General features: G+C 42.5%; 1 pseudogene; it reads left to right on the forward strand.

Annotated features, from left to right (window-relative positions):
• LOC127206462 (voltage-dependent anion-selective channel protein 1-like) overlaps positions 1-13,308 on the forward strand; it is a 51,604-nt pseudogene extending 38,296 nt beyond the window's left edge.
• Positions 13,309-13,605: the final 297 nt, after the last annotated feature.

Consider the following 13,605-nt stretch of genomic DNA (forward strand, 5'->3'; position numbering starts at 1 on the left):
ACTTTCTGGATCTTCTGTGGTGATGGGGTGACTGGGTGATCTGAAGAGTTCATGCAACATGTCAGGAGAGTTCATGTAGTGCAGGCAAAGGCCCTTCCACATTCCAGCACAACACTTTTCTATCTTGCAATCTATGTTTGTCTTTAGGCCTTCATCCTGATCTCTGACACCACTAGGAACCTGGGAAGGTGGCTTAGTTTGTGAAGTGTTTGCCTTGCAAGTGTGAAGAGCAGAGTTCAAGGCCCCAATCCTATATAAATAGTTAGTCTCAGAGGCACACATTTGTAGTCATGGTGATGGTAAAATGGGATGCGGAGGCAGGAGGAACATTGGAGCTCACTGACGAGCACTTGTGACCTATTTGGTGACGTGTAAGGCCAACCAGAAAAAAAAAATAAGATCAAACTAATAGTGGACGGTTCTTGTGAACAACATTTGAGATTTTACACACACACACACACACACACACACACACACACACACACTGCCACTAAGAATGTAACAACTACAGAAGAACATCTTTTTTTTCCCCTACCACCAAGTTTGCCCCTTCCTGGCATATATGTCCCATGCTCTCTGCTTCCCTTCTTCACAACATGAGCAGTTGTGCCTCTGCCTCCTGCCCTCGCCTCCAAGGCCAAGGGGTTTTCATTCCTGCCTTACATGTAGGTGTGGCCCTGGCCAGCAGTCGGTCCTGGCTGCCCTCCTGACCATCTATCTTGCTTCTATCTTCCTACGTCTCATCCAGTTCCGGATCTTCAAACACCACACATTTGCTTCTGGCTCCACAGTTTCTCCTCTGGCTGCTGTGAGCTCACGCACCCCACCACTTCTGTCCTTCGGTGCAAGCAACCACATGTGTGTCTTGCCTGGGCTACAGCATGAGATTTTCCTATAATTCTCTATTCAGAAACCAAAGTGGCATTTTAAAAAGCCCAAGAAAAGGCATACTTGCTCTCTGTCTTTAAAGTATTGAGGTAGAGAGAGAGAAGGAGAGACCTGGGAAAGGAAGGAAAAAGGAAAGAAGGGTTTGAAAGAAAATAAAACCTACATAGTTTGGAGGTTTGATGCGCCTCTGTGTTTCTTCCCAAGCGTTAGCGCCTTTGTGTCTCTGAGTGCAGCACCGGGCACAGCCTGCTCACCTACAAAGCCAAACACAACCCTTGCCTTTCCCTCTGTGATCTACCCAGGCCACTATGCCTACGTGTTGCTGTAGCAGATGCTTTTTCTACTCTGGACTTGGAGAATCAAGAAATAAATCTCAAGTAAGGTGTGCACAAAAGGAAAATGAAAGAAGTCTGACAGGCATGCCTGGGCAATTGTAAGTTCATAGCTTTGACATGCAAGCCCAGCTTTATGCTGCTAAATTTAACCCAGTTATATGCAGATTTTCTGAATTTTATCCTGACAGTTTCCTAAGTTCTTGCTGCCAAAACATTGAGCCTACACAGGACAGAGTATGAAGTAAACACGTAAGCATTTCTTTTAAAAGCTATAATTTTGCATATTTTCCTTTACTTAATTGTGGTAAACACATGGATAGCATAGCTCTCACAGTTGTAACCACTTTTAAGCATGTGGTGTTGGTAGTATGCTCATGGCGTTGTGGCATAGGGTCTCTAGAGTTTGTATTTGCCACTCCACACCATTAAATAGCCATCTCTCCCCCTCACTCAACTTCTTTGTCCTGAGGTCAGTGGTACGAAGTGCAGCAGAGGGCAGGCCGGAGGTCCTAACTCTGTAAAACTTTCTGGTTTCTCTCTCAAAATTCAAAGTCATTGAAACTGTTCCCCAGGAGGGGCTCATACAGCTGTTCTTTCTGCAGGTGTAGCTACCATCAACACTAGTGGGCACGGCGACCAAAGCAAGTGCTAACTCCATATGGAGACGGACCATCAACCACCTGGGCAGGAGGAGAGAGAATCCTGCACCTTTTTGGAAAAAAAAAATGCACAATTGCATCCATACTTAACCACACTCTTCCGGAACAAAGAGTGCACATGCACACGTGTGGTTCAGATGAGTGGGAGCAAACAGCAGCTCGCATGCAAATGTTTCAGTGCATGTGAGGGTGTCTCTTGAACAGTTTGCACACTTACAATTTACTTAATCTTACAGCTATCTTTCAGGGTTAGCCCTAGTTCTCAGGCGTGGAAGCAGGATAGAAAGGAGTGACAGTTTCGCAACATACAATTAGAGGGACCTAACAATAAGTCAGGAGCCGTGTGTGGAAGTCATCACAGGAAAGGGCACTCTCAGAAGTCCCCTTACCAGTACCTCTTACCACAGAAGAAGTTACAGCGACACAGTCAGCAGTGTGAGCCCAACCTCTTTCCCAGGGCCCCATCTACAAGAGCAAACATGTGCCAGCCTCCATCTTGTCTGCAGTCTGCAGCTGGGGCATCGGTGAGGCCCATGAGGTCTACATGTTTATGTCAGGGCTCTCAGACTGATGCGTGGGATAGCTGCCCCTCACGCACTTCCCTGGCCTGAGCGGGGATTCTTCTCACAGGTCTATTCATTCATTTCACCATTGTTGCTATGTAGGGCTAAGGAATGGGAGATACTACCAACAATGGGTGAGTTTGCTTATGTTAGAACCCTTTCTCACAGAGAGCCCCTTCCTTGACCTTGGGGACCAACCCAGACACATCATCTGGGGCGTTTCCTTGGGAATGCCATTTTACCAGGTCATAGCTCTTTAATTAAGCAGGGGCATACTTACTTACTTCTTTTTGCCAGCCTGTCCTCTTCCCGGCCATCTGGGGACAGTCCCCAACTCTGTCTCCGTGCTTCAAAATATTTCTGCATTGTTACTGCATTGTTTACAGCACTGACTTGCTTTTATGGTTATGAGATTACAGTTTTAATTTATACTATCTCCTAGCTTCTTGTGGACTTCAGAAATCCCTGCCTGTATCTCAGTTAATCTTTTCATTTTAGGCTGTGAGACACATGTTGTCTCTCCATTTTATTAAATCTTCAGTCATGTAAGTTAAAGGCCAGCAGAATACTGTTTCCCACAACTGACAGGACACCAAATGTACGGTCCATCTCATTCTTGTTTAATTAGTTTTCTTTTTTAGTATGTATGTGTGTGTGTATGTATGTATGTATGTATGTATGTATGTATGTATGTATGTATGTATGTATCTTACATCCTGTTCTAGCCCCATCCCTCCTCACTTCCCAGTCCCTCCTTCTCCCATCTCCTTCCCTTATTTCTCTGTAAAGAGGAGCCCCCCTTCCCATCCCCTCTCTTCCCCTGTGGCGAGGCAGCCTCACTCAAGATGATCTTTTCTAGTTCCATCCATTTGCCTGCAAATTTCATGATTTCTTTGTTTTTAATTCCTGAGTAGTTTTAGTTGTGTAAATGTACCACAATTTCTTTACCTATTCTTTGGCGGAGGGACAGCTGGGTTGTTTCCACTTCCTGGCTATTATGAATAAAGCTGCTATGAGCATAACTGAGAAGTGTCCTTGTTGTATGGTGGAGCATCTTTCAGATATATATGCAGGAATTGTATAGTTGGGTCTTGAGGAAGAGCTATTCCCAGTTTTCTGAGAAAGTGCCAGACAGCCTTCCAAAGTGTTTGTACAAGTTTGCACTCGCACCAGCAGTGGAGGAGTTTCTCCTTTCTCCACATCCTTGCCAGCATGTGCTATCACTTGAGTTTTCTATCTTAGCCATTCTGACATGTGTAATGAGGAATTTCAGAGTCATTTTTATTTGCATTTCCCTGATGACTAAGGACATTGAGCATTTGTTTCAGTACATCTCAGCCATTCCATATTCCTCTGTTGAGAATGTTTTTTTTTTTTTTTTAGCTCTGTGCCCCATTTTTCAATTGAGCTATTTTGTTTGTTGGTGTTTAATGTTTTGAGTTCCTTATATATTTTGGATAATAGTTCTTTTTTGGATGTGGTACTGGTGAAGATCTTTTCCCAATCTATAGAATGTCATTTCATTCTACTGACAATGCCCTTGGCCTTGTAGAAACTTTTCAGTCTCAAGAACTCCTATTTATTAATTGTTGATCTTAGAACCTATTGGTATTCTGTACAGGAAGTTGTCTCCTGTGCCAATGAGTTCAAGGATCTTCCCCACTTTCTCTTCTAATAGATTTAATGTATCTGGTGTTATGTTGAGGTCTTTGATCCACTTGGACTTGAGTTTTTTGCAGGGTGATAAATATGGATCTATTTGCATTTTTCTACATGTAGACATCCAGTTAGACTAGCTCCATTTGTTAAAGATGTTGCCCTTTTTCCATTGTATGGTTTTAGTTCCTTTTTCAAAAATCAAGTGTCCATAGGTATGTGAATTTATTTCTGTGTCATTTATTTGATTCCATTGATCAACCAGTCTATTTTTATGCCAGTTGCATGCAACTTTTATTACTATTGCTCTGTAATATAGCTTGAAGTCAGGGATAGAGATACCTCCAGAAGTTCTTTTATTGTATAGGATATTTTTAGCTAGTCTTGTTTTTACTTTTCCATATGAAATTTAGATTTGTTCTTTCAAGGTACGTAAAGAATTGTGCTGGTAATTTGGGTTTTGTTTTGTTTTTTTATTTAATTAATTTATTCAGATTACAACTCAATTGTTATCCCATCACTTGTATCCTCCCATTCTTCCCTCCCTCCTGCTTTCACCCTATTCCTCTCCCCTAGATCTAAGATCCTGGGAGAACTCCTCCCCCACTATATGGTCATAGGCTATCAAGTCTCATCCTGGTAGCATACCTATTCTTTCTTTGAGTGCCACCAGGGCTCCCCACCAAGGGGAGGTGGTCAAATATTGGACACTAGAATCTTTACTTACCAGGAGATTGGGATAGATGTGAGGACATCTTCTTCAATGTCTTTTATTAGAGACTTGAATTTCTTGCCATACAGATCTTTGACTTGCTTGTTTATAGTTACAACAAGATACTTTGTATTGCTTGTGGCTATTTTGAAGGGTGTAGTTTTTTCTCAGCCAGTTTGCCATTTGTATGCAGGAGGACTACTGATTTTTTAAAATTAATCTTGTATCCAGCCGCTTTTCTGAAGTTGTTTATCAGCTGTAGGAGTTCTCTGGTGGGATTTGGGGGTCATATATAATCGTATCATCTGTGAATAGCAATACTGTGACTTCTTCCTTTCTGATATGGATCCTCTTTAGTTCTTATTGCGGTAGCTAGAATTTCAAATATGATATTGAAGAGATATGGGTAGAGTGGGCAGCTTTGTCTAGTTCCTAATTTTAGTACAATTTCTTTGAGTTTCTCTCCATTTAATTTGATGTTGGTTATTGATTGCTATGTATAGCCTTTATTATGTTTAGGTATGGGCCTTGTGTCCCTGATCTCTTTAATACTTTTATTATGAAGCAGTGTTTTATTTTGTCAAAGTCTTTTCCTCCATCTTATGAGATGATCATGTGATATTTTTTTCTTTAAGCTTGTATGTCAGATTACATTGATGGGTTTTCCTATGTTGAGCCATACCTGCAACCATGGGATAAAACTTACTTGATCATGGTGGATGATATATTTGGCATGTTCTTGAATTTGACTTGTGAGTATTTTATTGAGTATTTTTGCATCAATGTTCATGAGTGAAACTGAAATTCTCTTTCTTTGTTGAGTCTTTGTGTGGTTTGGGTATCAGGATGACTGTGGCTTCATAGAATAAGTTTGGTGATGTTCTTTCTGTTTCCATATTGTGGAATAGTTTGAGGAGTTTTGATATTAGCTCTTCTTTAAATGTCTGCTACGGTTCTGCACTAAAACCATCTGGCACTGGGCTTTTTTTTGATTGGGAGAGTTTGATGACTGCTTCTATTTCCTTAGTAAGACCTAATGAGGTTTTGGGTTTCCTCAGTGTCTGTTGTTATGTCTCTCTTTTCATTTCTGATTTTGTTAATTTGGATACTGTCTCTTTGCTGTTTAGTTAGTTTGGCTAAGGGTTTGTCTATCTTGTTGATTTTCTCAAAGAGCCAGCTCCTGATTTTGTTGATTCTTTGTATTGCTCTCTTTGTTTCTAATTTATTAATTTCAGACCTGAGTTTGATTATTTCCAGCTGTCTGTTCCTCTTTGGTATGTTTCTTTCTTTTTGTTCTAGAAGTTTCAGGTGTGCTATTACATTTCTAGTATGCATATCTCTCCAATTTCTTTATGAAAGCGCTTAGTGATATGAACTTTCCTCTTAGCACTGCTTTCTTTGTGTCCCATAAGTGTGGGTATGTTGTGCCTTCATTTTCATTGAATTCTAGAAAGTATTTAATTTCTTCATTTTGTCCCTGGCCCAGTGGTCAGTGAGTAAGGAGCTGTTCATTTTCCATGAGTTTGTAGGATTTCTGTTGTTGTTGCGTTACAGCTTTAAAGCACAGTGGTCTGATAAGATGCAAGGGACTATTTCAATCTTCTTGTATCTGTTGAGGCTTGCTTTGTGATGGAGTATATGGCCAATTTTGAAGAAGGTTCTATGAGATGCTGAGAAGAAGGTGTATTCTTTTGCCTTTGGGTGAAATGTTCTGTAGATATCTGTTAGGTTCATTTGATTCATGACATCTATTAATTTCATTACTTCTCCATTTAGTTTCTGTCTTGATCTCCCACTATTAATGTGTGGGGTTTAATGTATGATTTAAGTTTTAGTAATGTTTCTTTTATGGATGTGAGTACCCTTGCATTTGGGGCACAGATATTCAGAATTGAGACATCATCTTCGTGTATTTTCTTTTAATGAGTATGAAGTGTCCTTCCCCATTTTTTTGATGAGTTTTGGTTGAAACTCTATTTTAAATCAATATCCATTGTATTTCATCATTATCAACTTAAAACATCTATCTAGATCTAAACACATCTTACCCCCTAAACAACGAAGCTTAATTGTAAGATTAAACTATCTGGTCTTCAACCCCATCAGAGACTTGAGAAAGAATAAAACTTAATTACCTGAGTGAACTGGAAGTGCAGTGCAGGTTAACAGCTTCCAAAATGAAAAGCAGATAGAGAGAGTTTGCTGCCTGAACAGTCATCCAAAACTCTATGATGTTGGAGCATCATCTTCAGCCTTCTGGCTCAATATATCTGACAGACATAGTTGTGAGGCAGAAACTATTGAGGGCTTGCTTACCCTGTCTTGGTAGAGTTTGGTCATCAATTCTGCCTGCTTCCAAGATTGCCCTTTTTTTAGTTAGAATTTTAGATGCACCAAGATAGGAAAGATGTTTTCTTCAAGGCTACCAGATACAAATGGCCAAAACACTAAGAATGTAACATTTATCTAATTCCTGATTGTTCCATGTTTCTTTTTGCTGTAGGTAGTTTATTGTAAATATATGCAATAATATAAATGAATATATAAAAAGTATAAAATTAATTAAAAACAGTGGAGATTATTAAGTATAATGTTGCTATTTTCCTAGGCATACATAAAATAATCAATGTGTAACAGTGAGAAATGATGGTTTAACATTGAAAGACATATCAAAAGACAAAGAAATATTGTGGTATCTATATTTATGTTAAATAATGAAATCACTTGTTAAGTATGGAAGTGTTTATTAAAAGCTGACATATATATCTGAAAACAAACAAACAACCAAATAAGTCTATTTTATTAGATACTAGAATGGCCTCTCCAGCTTGCTTCTTGCATTCATTTGCTTAGAATATTCTTTTCCAACCCTTTTCTTTGAGGTAATGTCTATCTTTGTTGCTGAGGTGTGTTTCATGTATGGAGGAGAATAAAGGGTCCTGTTTTTGCATTTATTGTAGTAATCTATGTCTTATTCTTGGGGAGTTGAGGCCATTGATGTTGAGAGTTATTAATGACCAGTGGTTGTTAGTTCCTGTTATTCTGATGTTGGTGGTAGTAGAATGCGTATGTGTGTGCTTTCTTTCTTTTGGGTTTTTGGATGTGAGAATATTTATTTCCTGTATTTTTCTTGTGTATAGTTAGCCTCCTTGAGTTGAAATTTTCCTCCTAGTATCTCTTATAGGGCTGGATTTGTGGCTAGATACTGTTTACACTTGCTTTTGTCATAGAATGTCTTGTTTTCCCTATCTATGGTGATTGAAAGTTTTGCTCGGTATAGTAGTCTGTTTTGGGCATCTGTGGTCTTTTATTGTTTGCATGGCATCTGTCCAGGCCTATGCTTAGGAGGAGGAGATGGAGTGGAGTGTCCCTGGAAAAAACTAGCTAGCAAGACTACTTCTATAGGTTCAATTGAGAGACCCTGCCTCAAATAACTTAGTTGGAGAATGACTGAAGAAGACCCTGGGCATCAGCCACAGGCCTCTGCATCCACTCACACGTGTGCAAACATCTACTACAAACCACACACACACACACAAGCACCTACTACAAAGCCCACACACACACACAAGCACCTACTACAAACCACACACACACACAAGCACCTACTACAAACCACACACACACACAAGCACCTACTACAAACCACACACACACAAGCACCTACTACAAACCACACACACACAAGCACCTACTACAAACCACACACACACACAAGCGCCTACTACAAACCACACACACACACAAGCACCTACTACAAACCACACACACACACAAGCACCTACTACAAACCACACACACACACAAGCACCTACTACAAACCACACACACACAAGCACCTACTACAAACCACACACACACACAAGCACCTACAAACCACCACACACACACAAGCACCTACTACAAACCACACACACACAAGCACCTACTAACCACACACACACAAGCACCTACTACAAACCACACACACACAAGCACCTACTACAAACCACACACACACACAAGCACCTACTACAAACCACACACACACACAAGCACCTACAACAACCACACACACACAAGCACCTACTACAAACCACACACACACACAAGCACCTACTACAAACCACACACACACACACAAGCACCTACTACAAACCACATGCATACTCAAGCAGAACAGAAACTGTACACAGCGCACAAATGCTTTGATACTAAAAATCCCCCCTACCCCTGTAGCACACACGGTTCTTCCTCAGTCATGAAACAGACCCCATGTAATATTTTTGACACAAGAGAAATACACACACCTATCTCGTACAAACACATTGTTTTGGGGTTTCCCCCAGCCACGTCCAATTTCCAGCAGCAAATTTCTTTCAGTCATTTAATACATATTTCAAAATCTACTGTGTACAAAGCCCACAGGCCATGCAGGATAAGCCACTTGAGACATTGATCTCTGCCCCTAGGAACTCCTAAGTCAGAGAATAATACAAATATATATATACATGTAATTGCAATGTAATGCAGCTGTGTTAGTCCCACATGTGATTCAAGTATCATGTTTGCTCTAGATAACCCTGCAGAAGGGGCTGCCCATAAGTGCATAGGAAATTGGCTATATACAGATCATTAGGAAGAACACTGGGCCCTTCCAGGCGCACATGGCTCTGACTGTGATGGTCCACATGACGTTTTCCTTTACAGTGTACATACATGTCCTATTGAAGCTCCTGTTCAAGGTTCAATGTTTGGTTTTGTTCTAGGTTTGCAATGCGTGATTCGGTTTTCTCTCAGGACACTGGGCAACAGCATCGAGGTACAGACCCAGGTCATCCAACCATGTGACCAGCCGCCATCGCTGAGACAAGGTACTTGGCAGATTAAGTAAGAACTTTAATTGCCTTTTTTTTTATTATTAAGTTAAATGAGTTTGTGAGACTGTAATCCCATTGTAGCAAAGGAGCAGTTTTCCTGAAGATTTTTTCCTCCACAAACTCTCTCTCTCTCTCTCTCTCTCTCTCTCTCTCTCTCTCTCTCTCTCTCTCTCTCTCTCTCTCTCTCTCTCTCTCTCTCTCTCTCTCTCTCTCTCTCTCTCGCACGCACGTGCGCGCGCACACACATGCACACATGCACACACAGGCATACACGCCTGCACACACACACACATGCACACACACGCCCAGGCACAGATCTCCTCAGCATTGTCCAGCTGACCAAGACACCAAAGACAACACACAGAAAAGATAACAACTGAAGGTGCTGGGACACTCAGGTTAGAGCATATGGAAAAACAAAACTAGATCCTTGCCCATAGCAAACTCTTTAGAGTTTTATTTTTATTTATTTTATTTTTCAGACTTATTTATTTCATGCTCATGAGTATTTTGCTTGTATGCATGTGCGTGCCTGTGCCCAAAAGAGAGTGTTAGGTCATTTGGAACTAAAGTTATAAATGTTATGAGGCACCAGGCAGGTTCTGGGCACTGACCTTGGGTCCTCTGAAAGGATAACAGGTGTTATTAACCACTGAGCCATCTCTCCATCCCCCAAGCCCATCAGTGTTTCAGGAGATGTAAATAATGAAGAAAATTATAGAACACAGCTCCAGGAACAAAAGACGCCTGTGGGATGCAGTGTGTGAACTGTATTGTTTTACAAGTCTCATTTAGGAATGTCCTTGAAGAGATCAGACTGGTCTAACTTGTCAGTAGTAAAGGCTGAGAAACAGGAGCGTCCTGATCTGTCCATGACCAGGTGGCTGTCTTGATGTCTCAGTGCATTTATGTTTCCTGCTGAAGCAAACCATTGGAAATTCACAACTGGACGAGTTAAGTTGGACATACATATGCTCGGCTGTTTAGCTGACTTAGGAAACAGAAACCCCAAATGAAGTCTTCATTGACCCACAGTGAAGTTAAGATTACATTTCAAGCTATATTCCTTTCCCTAAACTCAAAGTGTCAGTTTTATTTTCACTATTCACAGCACCTTTTGAACTCTTATTTCCCTTTGAAGCCCCATCCCAGCTCCTCAAGGCGCCTAGAGAGGAAAGCCTTGGGTTAAAATATCTCTTGCCCATATAGGTACACAGGGAGAGGTGGGGGTTCGGCGAGAGTTCGGAATGCAGCTAACATTCTTGGTGCTGAAGAAGCACTCCTTGGAAAGGGAACCAGGAACTGGGGAGACCTTGGGATTTAGCTGAAAGCAGCAAACCAAACCAATCCCCACCCCACCCCACCCCTCACCCCCTACCTCACCCCTACCCCCCACTCCTCACCCCTCACCCTTCACCCCTACTCCCACCCTTCACCTCTCACCCCTACCCCACCCTCACCCCCACCCCTCACCTCTCATCCCTCACCTCTCAACCCCGGGCCCCTCACCCCTATCCCTCACCCCTACCCACCCTTTATACTCCTCACCCCTCCCATGGAATTCAACTTCTCAGTGACAGCTCCTCTCACAGGCTGCTGGATGTTTTCTGCGTCTTTCACTCCGACACAGTGAGGAGATGCTACACAGTTGACGTCATAGGCACAGAGAGTCAACTGATTGGGTTTTAACCTCAGTTGACGGTGTGTCTGCTAGACTTGGCCCACATGTGGAAAGTGTTTAGAACCATGCTCGCCCCAGAGGACTTGCAATAACATGATAACTTTTAAATCAATCGCCACTCTATTACTTCAACTGATGCGGGTAAGATAGGAAACCACGGTTGTGAGCTTTGTGAAGGATTACGTTACCTGACAAACTGTTCATATCAACTATTGCTTCCACAATACTTGGCAAGCCGTTTGTAAGCAACTGTGATACCATTGAAAGTGCAGCGTGGAGACCAGAATGGAGACTATGTTGAAGAAATGGTCTGTCGGGGAGCTGCGGTTACCGCGCAGACACGGCCAAGTCCAAGAACCACACCACACACAACCAGTCCCACAAATGGCACAGAAGTGGCATCAAGAAACCCAAGTCACAAAGATATGAATCTCTTAAGGGAGTGACCCCAAGTTCCTGAGGAACATGCACTTTGCCAAGAAGCAGAACAAGAAAGGCCTGAAGAAGACACAGGCAAACAACGCGAAGGCAGTGAGTGCCATGCAAAGACCATTAAGGCCCTCGTGAAGCCTAGGTCCATTAAGCCCAAGATGTCAAAGGGCCCCAGCCGCAAACTCAGCGGCTTGCTTACATCGCTCATCCCAAGCTTGGGAAGAAGAGTCGAAGCTATATGGCCAAGGGTCGTAGGCTGTACAAATCACAGCCCAAGGTTCAAACCAAGGCAAAAGCTGCAGCTAAGGCTCAGGCTTCAGCCCAGCTCAGGCTCCCAAAAGTGCCCAGGTCCCTGTAAAGGGCCCATAGAAAAGGCTTCTGCCAATGTGAAGACAGATGGACTGGTGTGACATGCCTACCCACACACATTTACAGATGACCAGTGTCCTATGCTGTTTTTTACAAATAAATCTGAGACAAGCTTTGTTTAAAAAAAAAAAAAAAAAAAAAAAGAAAAAAAAAAAATGAAAAGAAAAAGAAAAAAAGAAAAAGAAATAAAGAAATGGTTGGCCAGTGTGGAAATTCTTTCTTTCTGCACAAACTTACCGATATTCTTTGTAGCTCCAGTGGAATGTGACATCCAGGGCAAGGCAGTGTTTGTCCACACTAGTGTTAAGATTGCCTGTGATGCACCAACCTCTTGGCTGCAGCCCTGATCCCTGTGCCATTGCATCTGAGAAAACGCCTGTGTCTTGGCACGTATACCGGGGATGTCTTCGCTGAGGGCGAAACTCGATTTGGAAATGAAGTCCTCTGAGAGTTAGAATTTACCAGCCCAGGCTCAGCAAACATGGAGCCCACCGAGGTGCATTGTAGCCTGGAGACAAAGAACAGATGGACATGTATGGCATGGTGATGTCTACAGAGACGTGCCACCCAGGTAACACCCTGGGCGCCAAGGTCACTGTGGATGGCCAGCCAGCATGTGGGTGGAAAATATTAAGATCAAGACAGGATACAAGAGTGAGCATCTCAACATGGCCTGGATGTGGACTTGATGTCTTTGGGTCCCTGATCCAGAGTGCTCTGGTGTTGGGCTATGCGGGCTGCCTGGCTACCAGGTGAATTTTGAGACCTCAAAACCCCCGAGAAACTTTGTGGTTTTCTATAAGATGGACAGATTTCATCTCTACACTAACATGAGTGACAGGACAGAGTTTGGTGGCTCCATTTGCCAGGAGGTGAACAAGAAGGTGGGGACTGCTGTCCTCCTCACCTGGACAGCAGGAAACACCAACACTAGCACTTGTTTGAGGTAGCAGCCAAGTATCAGGCTGTGCCTGCTGGCCCGTGCCTGCTGTTCAGACAGTGTGAACTAGCCCAGTACCCTAGTCCTGAAAAGCTTGGGGTACACTCAAACCCTAGAGCCAGACATCAAACTGACACTGCCAGCTCTGCTGAATGGCAGGGACATCAGTGTGGGCAGCCATAAGTTTGGTATAGGAATGGAATTTCAAGCATAAACGAATACTGTACAATTGTTCATTTAAACTTGTTCAGCATAGCTACCTTCAGAGTTCAGTGTATCTTTTAACGTTGTATGCTGGGGATGTAAGAACTGATAAATACCACATTAGATCTCCAGGCTAAGGTTCTACCATTTCAGATGCACAGAAGACACTCAATTCCACAAATGGTCCTATAGACATCGGTGAGGGACGAGCCCCTCTAGACATGCCAAGCTGCAAGTGGAAGCTGGAACTCATCTGCCCACAAATGAAATTGTGACTTCCTGAGCATTGGACCTTGGTGTCCTAACC

Source organism: Acomys russatus, chromosome 23 (genome assembly GCF_903995435.1).
Source record: "Acomys russatus chromosome 23, mAcoRus1.1, whole genome shotgun sequence".
NCBI classification, from domain to species: Eukaryota; Metazoa; Chordata; class Mammalia; order Rodentia; family Muridae; genus Acomys; species Acomys russatus.